Source organism: Macaca nemestrina, chromosome 1 (assembly GCF_043159975.1).
Source record: "Macaca nemestrina isolate mMacNem1 chromosome 1, mMacNem.hap1, whole genome shotgun sequence".
NCBI lineage: Eukaryota > Metazoa > Chordata > Mammalia > Primates > Cercopithecidae > Macaca > Macaca nemestrina.
Genome location: NC_092125.1, coordinates 195,508,634 through 195,526,633, shown reverse-complemented (window position 1 = coordinate 195,526,633; position 18,000 = coordinate 195,508,634). Strand labels below are relative to the sequence as shown.

General features: G+C 46.4%; 1 long non-coding RNA gene across 2 annotated transcripts in view; it reads left to right on the top strand.

Annotated features, from left to right (window-relative positions):
- Window positions 1-17,937, top strand: part of LOC105494764 (uncharacterized) — a 30,802-nt gene extending 12,865 nt beyond the window's left edge. The window contains exon 3 of one of the 2 annotated variants that reach the window (XR_003021101.2): window positions 16,876-17,937. This is a non-coding gene — a long non-coding RNA (uncharacterized lncRNA). The remainder of the gene's footprint in view (window positions 1-16,875) is intronic. The other variant, XR_011609333.1, reaches the window with a different exon arrangement.
- Window positions 17,938-18,000: the final 63 nt, after the last annotated feature.

The following is an 18,000-nucleotide window of genomic DNA, read 5'->3' as shown; positions in this document are numbered from 1 at the left end:
CAATGTTGCATTTCAACAATTATTTCCATGCCCCTTTTCTGAATCTCCAATTAGACTAATATGAGCTTCCCAGTGTAGCCTCTATATCTCTAAACTGTTATTTTATACCTTCTAATCTATTTGTTTTTATTCTCAGGAAACTCTTCTTCATTATCTTTCAGTGATTCTCTGTTTGTGTCCATTCTAGAGTTCATTCCATTATGATGGCTTTGTCAATGGGAAAGTTGCTCTATTGACCCAGAATCTTCCTCTAGTCTTGGTCTGTCCTCTGAAGACACCCACTCAAATCTGCCTCCAAAAATTCCTTCAGAAATTTGACACTGGGGGTGACAGCTTCTCTTTTTCTTTAGGTTAAACAATTAAAAGTCATTGTGAATGTAAGTAGGTCACAATAAATACTATATTCACTACATAATAACCTCTTGCAATACATTAATGGAAAATTTACAAAGCAGATTAATATTTAAATTTTAATTAATAATCTAGAAGTGTTCATTGGGAACTTGTTTAGGTGTTGGGCATGGAGCGGGATTCTTGTATTAGCAGAGGGCAGGGAAAGAGTTTCCCAGTTAATTGATTCCTACTTTATCAACTATGCCTTGTTTAAATAAAACAGCAGACATGAAAACTTTAACTTATATGATACCTACCTGAAAGGTGACTATTGGCACCTTACAAAGAGATTTCATATAAGAAGCTTGGTAACTCCCGTATGTGCCTCATCTAGGTTTCATTCATTTATTAAATAATACTTTGTTATATGTTCACTTCATGTTAATACCCTCCCAAATAGAGGAGATCTGGGGATCAGGGGATACTGGGGATCAAGACATGGTTTCTGCTTTCAAGGAGCTTACAGACTAGTTGAGTGGGGGGACAAAGATAAGCAAAGAGGCTTAAAATACAATGTGACAAGTGCTATAAAGGTGATACCCTGGGTAAGGACATGAACCAAACTACGGATAAAGAATGTTTTCTTTGAGAAAGAGACATCTGGGCTGAGATATGAAGCACAAGGAGCAATCAGGTAATAGGGGAAGTGTGACAGAATATTTCCAACAGAAGACATAGCATATGCAAAAGGTTGAGGTGAAGTCAAGATGCCATTTAAATGATTTAAAGAGGTGGAGAAGATAACATTCACACAGCAGAAAGGAGAGAGATGAGGTTGGAAAGCTACACAGGGGCTAGGTACTACAAGGTGCTGTAAGTTGTGTGAAGATATTTGGGCACTGGGGAGCCCCTGAGGAGATATAAGCAAGGGAGTGACATGAATAAATTTTCTTTTTTGAAATATCCTTCAAGTAGGATATGTGGTAGATGGTTGAAATGCCAAAAACTTTCTAATTATGGAGATATGGGATGGGGCTGGATTAGTGAGGGAGAAGTGGGAGTTAAGGGTGACTTCCAGACTTCAGACTTGGGTGACTGGGTGGGTGGTAGGGATAAAAGAAACCTAGGAGAAGGATAAGGGAACATTTGGTGAGGATAGGGATTAGTTCATTTTTAGAGTGATGACCTGTGGGACACACAAGTGGGGATAGGCATAGAGAGCTGAATGTATGGGTTTGGAACTCAGGAGAATAATCTGGGCTAGAGATTTAGATTTGGAAACCATCTCTTTATAGAGATCTGTATTTCTCAACATTGGTCATGGTGGGATATCTATCAGAACACCTTCGCAGAATCTTTCAGCATTATCGCAGGATGTCTCAGAGTCTGATATCTATTCAATGCTCATCAGGAGATCTTTTTCTCTCCCTCTCCCACAATTGTCAATTTAAAGCTATCAATCTACAGAACTTCTGCTCCCGATGGCCCCTTCAGCTGTGTTAGGGCAGAAGAAGAGTGGTTGAGGTGGTGAGAGGCGTTGCGATTGTCCATGCAGAGTGTGCAAAGAAGAGAAGAGTGGCAGCATGCTGAAGATCCCACTATTTTCAGATTCCCACACAACATTTTAGTGGCATTCCAATTGTATAAAACAGGGGTCAGGTATAGCCTCAGGGACCATCCATGAGAGGTTATTTGCAGCCCCTCCATGTAACAATCTGAGGGCCAGACTTAGCTCTTGAGCAAAGACAGGAAGAATAAGTGACCTTACCCTACAAGCAAGAAAGTCTGGATTTAGTTTTGTTTCTGCTGACTTCCACTTTAAACATTTGTTGATTTACTCACTGTGGTGGATTGATTACACCAATTACCTGAATTAATGGCATCTCTGTATCCAAACCCTTTGCCTTGTAACTTTGTAGTTCCCTCCTATTCTGACTCTGGGCTTGCCCACATGACTTGCTATAGCCAATGTGATGTCTGCAAATGTGATGTTTGCAAATGTGATACAGGCAGAGCCTGGAGCAGTGTCCGTAGGTTTCTACATCTTCTTTTGCACCTGCTGTCTCCATGACAGCCTGTCCAGACTAGTTTCTTGGACTCATGCTGCTGACGTGAGAAGATACTTGGGTTACCCAGTTGAAGGGATATGAGAAACACAGAAGGGAGCTGTGTTGGTTCAGATGAAGCCATCCTAAGCCATTGAGCCTCTTAGCCCACTTCCAATTCCTAGTAGATGCATGAGGAAACCCAGCCAGGATCAGTCAATCCTGTCCCAGATTGGCAGAAAGCAGACTCAAATCGGCTGGGTGTGGTGGCTCATGTCTGTAATCCCAGCACTTTGGGAGGCTGAGGCGGCAGATCACCTTAGGTCAAGAGTTCAAGACCAGCCTCGCCAACATGGTGAAACCCATCTCTACGGAAAATACAAAAATTAACCAGGCGTGGTGGTGCACCCCTGTAATCCCAGTTACTCAGGGGGCTGAGGCAGGAGAATCACTTGAACCCTGGAGGCAGAGGTTGCAGTGAGCTGAGATCATGCCACTGAGCAAGACTCTGTCTCAAAAAAGCAAAAAGAAAAAAAAAAAAAAAGCAGACTTAAATAGACAGAACACCTAGCTGACCTATAGACTTATGAGCAATAATAAATGGCTGTTTTGTAAAGCCACTATGTTTTGGGATGCTTTGTTACTCAGCAAGAGGTAACTGATAGAGTAACTGTAGCTAACTGATGCTCAATCACTCAACATGCCTCTGTGGAGTGCCTAGTTTGATCCTGTGTGATTGTGTATAGCTCTGTGAAGACTTTTCTTACCTGCCACCATACTGGTTCTGTTGGTGTGAACAATATTCTACTTCAGTGTCCTTGTCTAGAACTTCATATTCCTGCTGGGACTAGAGCTGCCCTAATGTGTCCATTGACTTGGTTGGGCTACTCACCCCTGCTTAGTTCTTTTTAGCCTCACACTTGCTGAATTCCTGCTTTGACTGGACAAATCACTTGTAATCACTATACATCACCTAGAGCACTTCTCAGCACCTAGGTGTCCACTCTTGGTCACACTGGACCTGTCTGGGTTTGGACACTGGCCTGAAGTGTGCATATGTTCATTGCCTTCCTTTAGACACTGCATTGACAACTGGATGAAGAATTATCCTGACTGGCTGGCTTAAAAAACAATGTATGTCCTCACAGTTCTGGAGGCTGGAAGTCCATGATCAAGGTTTCAGCAGGGTTGATTTTTTTCTGAGGCTTTCCACCTCAGCTTATCGATCTTCTCCCTGTGAATTTGTGTCACCTTCCCATTGTATGTGTCTATGTCCTCATCTCCTCTTCTTGTAAGGACAAAAGGCATATTGAGTTAGGGTCTATCCTAATAACTTCGTTTTAACTTAACTATCTCTTTAGAGATCCCATCTTCAAAAACAGTCCCATTGTGAGGTACTGGGAATTAGGATTTTAACATATTAATTTTGGAAGGACACAGCTCAGCCCAAAACACTCCCCAAATCCCCATGATGCTCACTCTAGCTTTCTTTGTCTCCCTCTGACCTATGCATTTGAGGTCTCCGCATGCTGGGCCTCCAAGGCTCCTGAGCTGTAACAGTTATGTTTACATGCATATTGTTCCCTGCATATAGTTTCTTGGTCATTGAGGTGACAATGCCCAGTTTTCATTTGTACCTAATTGGCTTTCATACTTATTAGCAATAGTAGTTTTGGTAGTATTTGCTGAAATGAAGAGGCACGAGTCATGTGAATGTAAACTGCTAGGACCAGATCCACAGAGCCACTTCCCAGAGGGTGCAGTAGCTGCTTTTCCCACATTCAGCCTGCAAAAGGCCAGGGTTCAAGTGGTGTATGCTTGGAGGTGGTGCTGCAAGAGGCAGGGTCTATGTCAGTCCCAGAGGAACCACAAGTTTCTCGGATAAGAAGCAGCCAACACCCAGGAAACAGCACGGAATCACAGAAAGCTTCAGAATGAGGTAGAGCTATGTTTGATCCCAGCTCCACCAGCTGCTACTATGGCCTTGGACAAACCATTTTACTTCTCTGGACCCCAATCACCTCATCTGTAAAGCAGGGAAAGAACCTCCTACATCACAGAGCTAGTAGTAAAGCTAGTAGTGCCAAGCTCTGTGCCCAGCCCATATCTCACTGAAAGGAGAACAGACTGAGCAGGGAAGACAGGAGAGGCCCATCTGCAACCTTTTGGGGATACTGACATCTCATGGAGTGGTTGAATAACATCAGTCTGAAAGCCTATTCAGAATTTTCTCTTTCTTTAAGCTCCCTCTACTTGTGTGTGTATATACTTGTACGTGTATATACATCCATATACACGTATATACATTGTATATGCAATCCTGTATGGATGTATATACACGTACAAGTATATACACACACAAGTAGGTATGGATGTATATACACGTACAAGTATATACACACACAAGTAGAGGGATGGATATATAGGATATACAGGATACATACAAACAAGAAGCGCTATCCACAGGCTATGGACACACACATGATTCACAGAGCACACACATCCATGCACAGGGACTTGCACATCCCCAGGCCATCCCTCCAATACAGATAGATACATGTGCACAAGTGTGCACACACAGACACCAACACTCCCAGGCCCAGTTCATCATGGCTGTCTCTCTTCATAAAATGAGACTCTCGATTCATCATGATACGGTTTCCAATCACCAGGTCTTGTTTCCCCCACAGTATATCTAAAATTAAATTCAAAGAGGGGAAAAACCCAAGCCAAGAGTAGGAAGCCATACGTACAGATTGCAATCACCACACAATGTTGCTGGTTGAAAGAAATGGATGTTGCGCATTGAATGTTAAAAATTGTGTTGAATTAGATAAGAAAATCCCGTGTAGACTTTGTTAATGATTCATAATCAGCTAATAAGCTCATCTTGAGGAGAATAATGATCCGCGGACCTGTTGGCTCGTTTATCACTGTGTTTTACAACATTGGCAAAGAAACTAATTAAATCCCCGCATCATTACAGAGAATCCCTTTTAATAGAGATACAATGATGCACTAGAGGCTACAGATTACACTGCAAATTGTACCAGGAGATTTTGGACAGCGGGTTTTAATTAACATGTGAGCCAGGAGCAGCTCGTTTAAATAATAACCAGCGCTGGAACCATCTGCAAGTAGGAGACAGGCGGCAGGAGGAGGTGGGACTGAGGCCTGGGAGGCAAGTAGTGCATAGGCTGTGGCTAGGGAGTGTTTTGGAGTCAGTGTTCTGGGGAGATTGGAGAAACTGAGGCAGGGCTCAGCTCCAGAAGGCAAGAGAGAAACAAGAACTGGGGCATATTGGGGTCGAGAATCAGACAAGGTGAAGGAATGCAGCTGTTGCTGGGGAATTTGGAAGCCGGGTCCACATTGATGGTGGCGGCAGAGCCAGATGAGCTCTTGGTAAAGCACCCGCCATTTTCCATGTGGAAAGACAAAACTAAGACCATGCAATGAATGAGCATTCACCACAGACCACTGCCTCATGTGGATTCCATCTCTTGGCATGCCAGTCAGCTCAGCACGTTGCTAAGACCTGCTGGAAGGCAGGCTGGGCAGGTGCCTTGAGTGGGATCCAGCCCTCTTGATTTTACTTGGAAGTGAGGAACAGCTTAAGTGGCACAGCCAGTGAGCCCTTGGTAACCAGAGTCCGACACTTTCCTTCCATGGTCTTCTGTAGTCTGGCTTTCAAAGGGAAACTTCGGCCAGAGGCCAGCAGACACACAGAAGTACCAGTGGGCACAAAGGCAGAAAACTGAAGAGTGAAGCAAGAAACTGTTGGCTATGAGTGGCACACACATTCTTGGAAATGAGTTCCTGACATAGGGCAAACTTTATGCCTTTAGGGCAAATGTTCATCCTCCTGGGAGGCCTGAAGGCTCTCCTGGAGACGCTGCTCCTGCTGAGCTGAACTTCCTGAGGGCACAGGCCTATTTGGGGACTGCCTGGGTCACATGGCAACTCCTTGGCCTTAGCTTGAACTGCTTGTCGTTAATCTTTCTTGGCAGTCCCCAAGTCTCGGTACTTCTCTGTTCCCTCTTCAAGATCCACCCTTTCCTTCCCAGGCTGAGGCTCAATGCTGAGGTGGCCTGTGCCACAGGCAGCATCACAGTCTTCAAAGAGGCTTTTCTGACAGTTGTGGAGAAGATCAAGTACCTGCACAGGCAAGAGGCGAGAAGGAGTTCTTTCCAAGTTCACGTCCTTCTCTTGGAGAAAACAAGCTGAAGGCTTCCTCCACTGTGGCTTGTATATTATTATTATTTTAAGATCAGCAGCAAAATGATTCATAAAACCTTGGAAACAGAGTTAGTGTAAAGCCTCAAAGAACAAGAGCTCATTGTGCACTGCGACTCCCACCTGATGTTCTGCCAAAGGCGTGATACAGGCTTCTTTGAGATGGAGCTGCACCCGACAGTCGCTTCCCAGTCTGCACTGCTCCTGAGCTCCCATGGCAACACCAGGAGGATTAGCCCAGCATCCTGTTAGCATCCCTTCTTCACTAAGCAGTACCCACCTTGTACATAGGCCCCGGGATCATCCCAGGGCTAGGACACTATTTGTATATTGAAGGTACTGCCAACACCATGCACACAGGCTTTTCAAGCTCAACTCAACCCCACCATGCCTGTACACACACACACACACACACACACACACACGCATCGAGGTACCTGCATAAGCATGCGCATGTTAATCCCTCTCACCCTCTTTCCACTCTTGAGACTGAGAGTTCTGAACCACTGGGTCCTCCTCTTCCTCTTGTCTTAGCCCATCTGGGTCAGTTGTCTCACATGGGCCACATGTCCCACATCCTTCCATCTTCTCTGTCCCCTCATACTCACATGGCTGCAGAGTAAACAGCAGTCGGATTGGGAGTAAGTTAGATGCCATGTAGCTCAACCGCCTCACTTTATAGAAGAGGAGAGAGGGGGTGCAGATCAGAAGGAAGGAACCTGTTATCATGCATGTCACAATGGTAAGCAGGACCAGTGTTCGCTTACTCCCAGGCAGGCACTATTCCACCGTGCAATAAAAGGGTCTCTTGTCACCCTCTCAGCTGCCTGCCTCTTTGGGATTTTTCAGCAAAACCAGCACAATTACTTCCTATCTGGTCTCTACCTCCCAACCCACCCTATCCACTAGACTCTTCAGCTATCTGAAGCTATCAGAACCTCCAGCATGGCTTAGGTAGGGAGTCAGGTCCAGGGACTTCAAATATGGGAGGGACTTTCAAGGTTACCTGGTCCAACCTGCTCATTTTGATAAAGAAGGAGATTGAGGCTCTGGGAGGTTGGGGAGTGGTGGTGGATGGATGACCTTGACCACTGGTCCAACTTTTGGGAAGACTAACAAAATACTCAGTCCCAGAAACAGACGTTATCACATTATTGCAAAAGCTGCTGCTGCCTTTGATCAACAGAGACAGGGCAGGTGGCTGCTACCTAGGCTGAGCCCCAGCCTTGTGCAATGGCTGGAGGGTCCAGGGCAACTTTCTTCCATGCAGTGCCTACAGATGAGCATCTCCCTCTGTTTTTTCTAATGGTGCCCTGGGGCCAACCAGCAATTCTAGGCAGCCAGATCCCTACCTTACAATGTAGGTAGGAAGCTGATGGCAGTATGCACTCTGGAGTCAGCCAGACCTGGGTTTAAATACCACTTCACCCCTAATTCAGCTCTAGCATAGCCACGATTATCAGTGGTGTATTAGAGCTGACTCATGAGAGTTGCTTGTTACGTTTCAGGAATTTTGTGAACCAGTCATTAAACATAGCCATTGTTAAAGTTTAAATGATATAAACTTATATAATTTGTGTCTAAAACAAAGGTAACAAACACGAAAAGTCACATCATTTTCTAATTATTTTATTGTTATTTCTACTCTAGAGATAGTACTCTGGAGGCTGTGTCTGCTGTATCTGGAGGGAGGAAATGTTATATAATGGTGTAGTAACCCATGTCTCTTCCCAACCCCATGTGCAGGGATGTCACCTTAGTAGCCTGCCATCGGCCAAGGTGAGAGTATTTACACCATGGAAATCAGGAAAGACTACACATGCAGGCTTCATTTTTGTTTTTATTTTTTTTTGAGAGCTGGTTATTGCATGTTTACTGGCATGCCCATAATTGTATGTACTTGACCCTTCCAACAACGCTATGAGGTAGGGATTCTTGTGTTTTTTGGTTTTGTTTTTGTTTTTTGTCTTTTTTCGAGATGGAGTCTTGCTCTGTTGCCAGGCTGGAGTGCAGTGGCGTGATCTTGGCTCACTGCAACCTCTGCCTCCTGGATTTAAACGATTCCCCTGCCTCAGCCTCCCGAGTAGCTGGGACTATAGGCAACTGCCACCACACCTGGCTAATTCTTTGTATTTTAGTAGAGACGGCGTTTCACCATGTTGGCCAGGATGGTCTCGATCTCCTGACCTCATGATCCACCTGCCTTGGCCTCCCAAAGTGCTGGGATTACAGGCATGAGCCACAGCGCCTGGCTGGGATTCTTGTTTTATAAGGAGGAAACTGAGGCTTAGAAAGTGAAGCGACATCTCCAAGGTCATCCAGCTGGTGGGTCTTAGAACTACAAACTGAACTCACCTATGTTTTATGGTTCCAAGTCCAGCACTTTTTTTGTAAATTTGAATTTTCACCTTGAGCCGAGTGTGATTGCAACACTATTCTCTTCCGGGCTCTGGCTGGCAGGAGGCCTTCCTCCAGTGACTGACACGCAGGACTGTGGTGTGGCTGCAGCTGCTGTGCAGGTCCTTGCAGATCTAAGGGTGGTGGCAGGGACAGAATGTCCAGAAAGCCATGTGTGCTATGGAAGGATACCTGCTTTGGAGGGAAGAAAGACCTGGATTTAAAGCCCGGCTTGATGCTGCTACCTTTCTGCATCATCCTGAGAAACCTAGAGGCCTGGGTTTCTCATCTTTATAGCAGGGATAATATCACCTCCCATGGTTGGCTTGAGAATTAAACAAGTGAACATTTCTAAAGCACTTGACATGGTGTTGCCTGCAATAAGCATGAAATAAATGTTTGTTTCCTTTCTTCTTTCCTCCACTCATCCTCCCAGTAAAAATTCTCTGTTGTCATCCAGGCCAACGATAGCCTGGGAGCACTGATGCAGACAGGCTGCTTCCCTTTGGAGGTGGCATCTTTGGTTTCTATGCCAACCTCTTGGTCCATGTTCTTCCCCATGGCTGGAGCAGCTTGGAGCTTTCTGCCAGTTGGTGGGATTCTGTGGTGCTGCATTGGGCTTCAGGAGGCTTCAAAGCCAGAGAGGAGAGAAGGTAGGAGAAGCTATAAGAAGCAGGAGTCTAGGATGCCAAAAGCATGCTCCGCCCCTGCCTGCCTTCACTGTCTCACCCACTTGCCTTCCTCCTCCTCACCACTTGACATTCCCTGCTGCTGCATAGAGGTCATCAATGCATGGCTCTGGTCTGACTCCGTCCTGAGGCACCACCATGGCTGCCACCACTGCTAAAGCCACGATGCCCAGTGCAGCAGATGTGGCCACTAGAGGTTCTGCCATGTCCAGAGTCTGGGCACTGGGGACCCACACTCAGCATAGTGTGGCTAAAGACCTCTTTCCCCATCTCCCTCCCTTCCGCTCTAGCTTCCCAATCATAAACCTATCCATACCCAATCTCAGGCCTGTCTTCTTTCATCTCATCTGGGAGGCAGAGCCGACCTTCCTGTTTTTCTGGCCAGGCAGACTCTGCATCCAGTCCCCAGCATCCTGTCAATCCTGCTCTGACAATCACCTCCACTCTGTCTCAGAGCTCCAACCTCACTCCTCTCCCTCTCTCCTGGCTAGTTCTTCTTGGATTGGATTATGAACAAACAGAACATTTTTCATCTAAAAATAAAATCCGCCTCCCTCAACTCAATGATTATTTATCCTCATTGCCTTTTTTCTTTTTTCTCTCCTTTTCAAAGCCAGATTCTTGGAAGGGTGGGCACCGTCTCCACTTCCTTATCTCCCTCTCCCTTCTCTCCCCATCACATTCCAATTTTCACTCCCACGGAAACCAATCTCATTAAGGCCTCCATGTTGCTTCGTCTGAATCTAATGATTATTTTCAGCCTTCCCAGGACCTCTCTGAGCCTATTTGACACCTGACCACTCTCCTTTTTTTGGAAGCCCTCTCCTACCTCATGCACAGTGTCCTGGGTCTCCTCTCATCTCTCTGACTCCTCTTCCAACCCCTCTGCTTCGGCCCTTCCTACCCCTTCATTGTTGGTGATCCTCAAGGTTCTGCGCCCAGAACTCCTCTCTTCCTACCATTAACACCTTCCCTAAGCACTCACATCCCTCCCTCCTTCCATGGGCTCTGATGACTCCCCAGGCCAAATTTCTTTCCTGACTTCAGACTTGAAGTCAGCATGCCCATCCCAGTATGGTGAGACTCAGCAGTTCAAGCTCAGTAGGTCTGAAAAGTGATCGCTCTCCCCTTGATGCTCTCCTTCCTGCTGTGTTCCACTCAGCAAGGCATCCCTCCAGGCACCCACATAAGAAGCTGGATGCTCTCCCAGGTTCCTCTTTTTTTCTTGTCTCGTAGCTCATCCAGTTCTATTGACTCTGTCTCTTTAAAACCCCTCAAATGTATCTCCTTCTGTCTGTTCCTACTGCCGCCCCACTGGCTTCTTATCCAGAGTATTTCCGCAGTCGCTTAACTGGGCTCAACATCAGGTCTTCCTCTTCTTCAACCTCTTTCTACCACTGCCCAACTGAAATGCAGATGTCAGTTGTGTGAAATTCTTCGGTGACCCTTCAGCTGCTTTCGGGTAGGCTGCAAAGTCCTTATCATGGAATGCAAGGCTCATGCAATTTCACCCCACCCATCTTCTCACTCTTGTCTCTTGTTACAAACTCTTTCAGACTTTAGTTCTAATCATGCTGATCTCTCGCAGTACCCTGAATATAGCATGGTTACCCTTACCTGAAACATAAGCTCTATACAGACAAAGATTTGGGACTCTTTTGTTCACTGTTGCATCTCCAGCCCCTAGAATAGTGCCTGGCAGAGAGAGCCAGTGAGTGAATATCGGTGGGGTAAATGAATGAATATCTTCTTGTCTTCTCTCTTGGAGATTCTTCTCCCACTTAGACAGCTCAGATATTCCCCCTCCTCTAAAAGCCTTCCCACGCCTCATTGGCTGGGTCAGTGACGTGCCCTCTCCTCCCACAGCATCCTCAGTGTCCCTGCCATATTGTTTATGTCTTTTCTTCAGAGCTGTGTCTCGTGTCTAGGAATCCCTACCGCCAAGCACAGAGCTTGACACCCAGGAGGCACTTGCACAATAACTGTTGAGTAAATGCTGTACAGGATGGGGGCTAACCCATTTCAAGCCCACCTCTCTTTGTGCAGGCATTATTCCCTTTCCTCAGTGACCACAACCCCCAGTTCAGGCGCCTCCCTGATGTTCTCATCATGATCCTTTGTGGCTTCTGCATCCCTACAGGGACTTTTCAGGGTCAACGAGGCTTGTAAACTCTCATTTGATGCAGCTGAGGGCATCACTGTTCAAAAGTTCCTCTCTGAGGAGCTGGAATTCTGGAGACTTGGTCAATGGTGCCGGGTCTTTCTGGTTTCTGCCTGAGAGGATTCAATACAGGACCTCATCTCCTTGGGGAAGGGATCCCCAAGATCTAGGCAAGGAAAGGATCAGAGTGAGTCTATCCCTACAGACTGGGAGGTGGGAATGCTTCTGTGCTAACGAGGACTCAGGATGTTGGCCATGGAAACCAAGGGGGAAGCCCTGCCATACCTTGGAGGAAGGCAGTGACTTGGGGGCACAAAGGAGCCAAGAAGTCACCTCAAGAACACCAGATGTTGGGCCTCATAAGGCTGCGCAACTAAGTCTGACCCCTGTCTGCTGCTTGGGAGGAAACAGATGCTTATGGCCTCCCTTCCCCCATTAGGATGGTCTCCCGGAATGAGAAGATCCCAACTCTGCAGAAGGGCCCTGTTTTTAGTTGCTCAGCCAGCCTGAGGTTGGTCCTGGAATCCCGGTGATCCCCAAATTCCCTTGCCTTTTCCATATCCTTCTGTTTTGTCCCTCCTGAACCCTGTTTTCATCTTCAGCAGGCTCTCACCCCCCTACTTCTCTTGATTCTCTTCATTCATCCTCCCAACCTTGACCCCATGGTCAAGGGCTCACAGTCTCCAAGCATCCTTTATGCCCCGACTGCCTGTACTCTGCAAATCCTGAACTCTGGGAGAACCATTCTCCTGCTTCTTTTCCTTCCTGAGCATAGCCAGGAAGCGTTGCTGATTGAGCCTCCAGAAGATGGTGATTGGGAGGCCCAAGTTGGAGCCCTCTCTGATCCTTTCATTTTGAGGGCCCCTGGTTGAGAGACCTAGTGTGACTACCCCAAACCTTCTCCACTCTCCTCCGGGCACTAGGCTGAGACAAGTGAAGTCTCCTGGTCTTCTCAGAGAACAAAATAAGGAGAGACTGAAGCTTCTAGTTTCCTTCTTTTCCACATCAAAATTACTGGGCGTCTTTGTTGCTTCCCTTCACCACTGGAGGTAGACTCCCTCTCCTGTTCTGAGGCCAGTCCCTCCTCCTCTTTCGTTATTCTATTCTCACCCAACTCCTGATACCTCTGAGACCTTCCTCCATCAGTCACCTCCCCTTTCTTGCATTTCCAATCTTTCCCTTTCAGGTGACATTTTCCTAGAATCTTATAAATGTGCTCAGGTCCTCCTGACCCCCTTGAGTGACTGCTCTATCTCTCTCCATCATTCAACTTGTCACTGCTGCCACTTCCTCACCACCCACTCCTTCCTTAATCCTTGTGCAATCTGGCTTCCGCCCCCACTTCTCTATGGAAACTGCTCTTCTAATTTCTGTAGCAGCATCCTCATCACCAGATTGAATGTGTTCATGGCCCATAGGAAGCACCAAGAAAGGTCAGATCCCCCTCCCAGGACTGGCAAGGGTACTGGAAAGGTCAAGGCTGGTAGATGAGCATATTCAGTGGTAGATGCACTCACAGATAAGTTGGTCTTTAAATGGCTGCACCCCTGTGCCTAACGCCCAGTGATCCTTGTGTGATCCTATTGGGTCAACAAACAAATGTCCTCACTCAGCAGCATTCTCCTTCCACTGCCACCATCACACATTTCACTTTTCTCCAGGCATAACACCCCCAGTTCCCTAATATCCCCATAACCTGCTCCGGTTACAAAACAATCCTCAGACTCCTCCCCACTCTCACCAGCCTCCTTGGAACAAAAATCTGATTGATCAGCCAAGCTGATCTCTGCCCTTTCTGTGAAGAACTGGTCAACAGTAGCTTCATCTGCTAAAGAAGCAGGTGTTCTTAAGCCATCTGGCATGATGGTTCTGATTAGAAATGTATAATGGCAGGTCCAGCAAGTATGGTACCTTGGTATAGAAATACGATCTTTGCAATGGGTTTTATGCAGTTGAAAGTAACATACTCACACTTCTCTAAAAGCATTCTGCAAATTTAGATGTTCTTTCCCTTTATTTCTCTACTTGGTAAGATATTCCCTTATTTGTACTTTTTGGTACATTTTATCTTCAGTGGGCACTTGGTAAATGCCAAATGAATGGACAAACACCTCAGTGAGTGAATACGTATTGCAAACATTGGATTTTTCTTTGTAAATTTATCATAAGCCAACTGTCCCTTGCTAATGCCAAGACTGTCTTGTGAATATTGACCTTAGCCAGAGCCCTGTCTTTGGATATAACACAGAGGAAAACATGTCCTTGATGAACAAAAAGTTTAACTAAATCTAAGTGTCCAAGGGTGCTCTATTTTCCAATGCCTGGAGGGTCACCACTCTGTGGACTATCTTACCCTTCCCTCCCCTATGGTGGGACAGTGATCCCCAGCCCTGCTCTACAAGCCCAGGGGTTGACTTAGGAGGCAAATCTTTAAACACATGCCTTGCCAGGACATTCTTCAGCACTTCCTCCTGCCAAAGGGTGTCATGGGGGAAGTCACAGTGCTGGCTGAAGCATTAGGCTGGTGCCCATCAGAGTGACCAGCCTCCTGCAGAATCCAGCTCACTGCCTTCCTGCCATTGATTTGGCTGGAATCTTTATTGTCTGCTCAAATGTAATTAAAGAGTCCTCTGATGGTGCCAATTAAAGACTCGGAGGGACGGGAGCCGGTGCTCACGGCATCACATGGTGCTGCGCGGTGAAGCTGTAAACATCCATTAGCCATTACAGTTCTCATTAGTCCTTGAAAAACAACTCATTAGTGTCCATAGAACTGACAGGTAAATACAGCTAATGGGCTAAATCTATCAATAAATTCATTGTGTGCAAAATCTGGGTTTCTGTCATTGTGCTGCTTGCGGTGACTAATCAGAAGGTTAAATACTCCTCCTGCAAAAATATATATAAGTTGCAAAGCACTTAGCCTGATAGACTGTGAAAAAATGGCATGTGAGAAACTAATGAAGACATCAAAGGCTTTATTTATACGTAGGGTGGGTTCATTTCAAGTTCAGGTTGCTATGAACTGTCACAGCTGTTTAGCTGAGACTAAATTTTAGAAAGCATATTGATTTGTTTTAATTTAAACGGGGCAGTTTACAAAAGCTGCTTGAATCTGAAGTTATTCCAGAAATGATTGCTCAGTGCATGGTTGGGGGGAGGTCTCTGCTTGCTTCTCCAGCCGCCCCAGGGAACATCTCCAGAGAAGTTGCTCATCCTGCTGCTGTTGGGGTGAAGGGATCCCATCAGTGAAGGACTGCAGAGTTGGACACACTCTTCGGGCACATCTGCCTCCACCACCTTATGGTGCAGAGGGGGAAACTGATGCCCAGGTCCAGGGTAATTTGATATATTGGTGGCAGAGCCCAGGTCTGTTAGGCCATTGCCTCCCTGCCTGACATTGCCTGTTTCTCTCCAGAGAAACCATAATGCTTTTGAGATGGGCAGAGTCCCTGAAAGATGGGGCAGTCACCCTGGGTATCTGCTCTACTTCTCTACCCTTGGCCATCTCCACTGCAGCTGCAGCTACCTTAGTCTAGGAGTGCCACAACTTCCTATTGTCTATCTAGCTCAGCCTCTGCCCTTGGACTTCTGTCCTTTGGGGAGCAGTGGAAGCTCAGCTGCTTCCTTTTAGCTAAGAAACTTCCATCTCTAGCTGACTTTTTCCCAGCCCTCTGCTAAAATGCTCTTCTTTTGACCTTGTGAAATGTGAGGAAGGACTTCCTCACAAAAGGATAAAGCATTAGGAAAGAGGTTATAAACCGGTCCCTGGTAAGCTATGTCTGACCTCTCTGCCCAACCTGCAGGATTTTCAAAATTTGAATTTGTAATCAGGATTAAAACCGGGTGATTTTACATAAGAATTTGGCATCCCAGCTTCTTTTGGGAAATCTGAAGATCTGGCCACACTGGGCTTATTGCCTGCCTGGCCCAGGTCCCTGGAGCCCTTCGGATGCGGCCTGTGCTTGCCCCACACCCCCATGTCCTCCGAGCCCATTGCCCGAATTAGAACAGAGCAGCACCTTCTTTGATGGCCACAGTGAATGCCACCATTTGCTGATACCTCCACAATGTCTTCTGAATGTCCCAGGTCACTCTGTGTCACTAGCTTCAGATCTAAACCCCAGGCAGGGACAGCTAGCTGACTGTCGGGGTTCACCTTCTGCTTCAGCAGTAGGGGTTAAGGAGAGCAAGTCCCTATGGTTTTAGCTCCCGGCATGCAGAACAGGCCCTACCTCCCCACGGGACTCCCAGAATGGTGGATACCAAATCTGAGAAGGGTGTTCAGAGGTCGAGCAGTTATAGAAATGACAAGCGTTCACTCCAGCTCCTAATGTGTCTCCCTAAAACTGCTTTTGTTTTCCCCAGTTCATGCTTCTTGAAGCTTCTCTTAAAGAAGCAAATCTAAGCACATGGTTCTCCTGCATAGAAGACTTCACTGTCCTCCCACTGTTTTTAAGACAAAGCCCAGACCCTTGCAATGCTGTGCAAGGCTCTCAGCTCTGGCCCTGCCTCCCTCCCGCGCTGCATGCATGCCCCTCTTCTCTTCCCTCTGCTCCAGCATCAGTGACCTTCTTTTGGTCCTTCCAACAAGTCTTACTGGCTCCTCCCTCCTGATGGCTTCAGCACCCTGTGTTCCTCCCAGACTGGAATGTTGTTTTCCAGATATTTGCATGTGCAGCTCCTTCGTTCCTGGCTCTGCAAGCTTCTTCTTTCCTCGCAGCATTGCTAAGCTGATCCTGGGGCTTCTATGCTTGCTATTCCTCCTGCTTGGAGTGTTTTCCCTGGATCTTTCCATTGCTGGCTCCATCTCATCACTCAGGTGCCAGCCCGAATATCACCTCCTCAGAAACTCTTTTGCAACAACCTCTCCCATCCCGTCACTCTTCTTCATGGCATTGAACGTGGTCTGAATTAATATAATTTCCTTGTTTGAGTTCTTGGCGATTTTCTAAATTGCCTTCCTGCGTAGAATACAAGCTTCATGAGAGCATGACATTGTCTCTCTTGTTCACAGGCACACCCTCTGTGACTTGAAGAATGCTTGCTCTGAGAGTTGTTCAATAAATAACTGTCAAATGAATTGCATCAAAGAGCACTGGAGCTGGAACGAAACTTGGAGATGACCTGAGCAGACATTCTTAGTTGTCATAAGGGCACCAAGGCCCAAGAGACCAACTCGATCAGAAAATGAGCAAAGAAGAGGAAAGGCAAGTCATAGAAACAAAGACAAGATGCTCAACCTCACTAATCATCAGGGATATACAAATTAAAGCCGCACAACACCACTGTGACCCATCAATTTGGCAAAAACTTAAAGTGTTGGAGAGGATCTGGGAAAACGAGAAGGCCATGTCCCAACCACTTTGGACAGCAATTCAGCTGTATCTAGGGAAACTGAAAATGCATATGCCCTGTCAAGGAACAGTTCTATTCCTTGTGTCTGATCTAGAGAAACCCATGTGTACGGCAAAGATGCACGTACAGATGTTCATTCATTCAACACATGATGATTATGCACCTGCTACATGCTTAACGTGGTAGGGATAGAACAGCAAACAAGATGCCCATTACTCCTCTTATCACATACCTGACCATCTACTCGGGGAGAGTCAGCTAATAATCAATCAATGGTTAAACAGGTTAAACCAAGTGCATGTCGGATGGCGGTTAAGTGCTGTGGAGTAAAGTTAAGTGAGATGAGGGGGAAAAGGAGCCTGAAATGGCTATGTTGTGTAGGGCAGTGCTATGGACTGAATGTGTCCCCCAAATTCATGCTGAAGCCTTAATCCCCAATGTAATAGTCTTTGGAGGTGGGGCCTTTGGGAGACAATTAGGTTTGGATGAGGTCATGGGCATAGAGCCCCCATGATGGGATTGATGTCTTTATAAGGGGATGGACAGACCCGAGCTCTTTCTCTTCCTGCCATGTTAGGACACAAGGAAAAGGACCCTCAATAAGAAACCTACCATGCTGGCACCCTGATCTTCAACTTTCAGCATCCAGAACCATGGGAGTAAATGTTTGTTGTTTAAGCCACTCAATCTTTGGTATTTTGTGATAGCAGCCTGAATTGACTAAGACAGGGAGTTAGGGAAGGCCTCTCTGATAAAGAGACATTCTGAAAGAGTGAAGCATCAA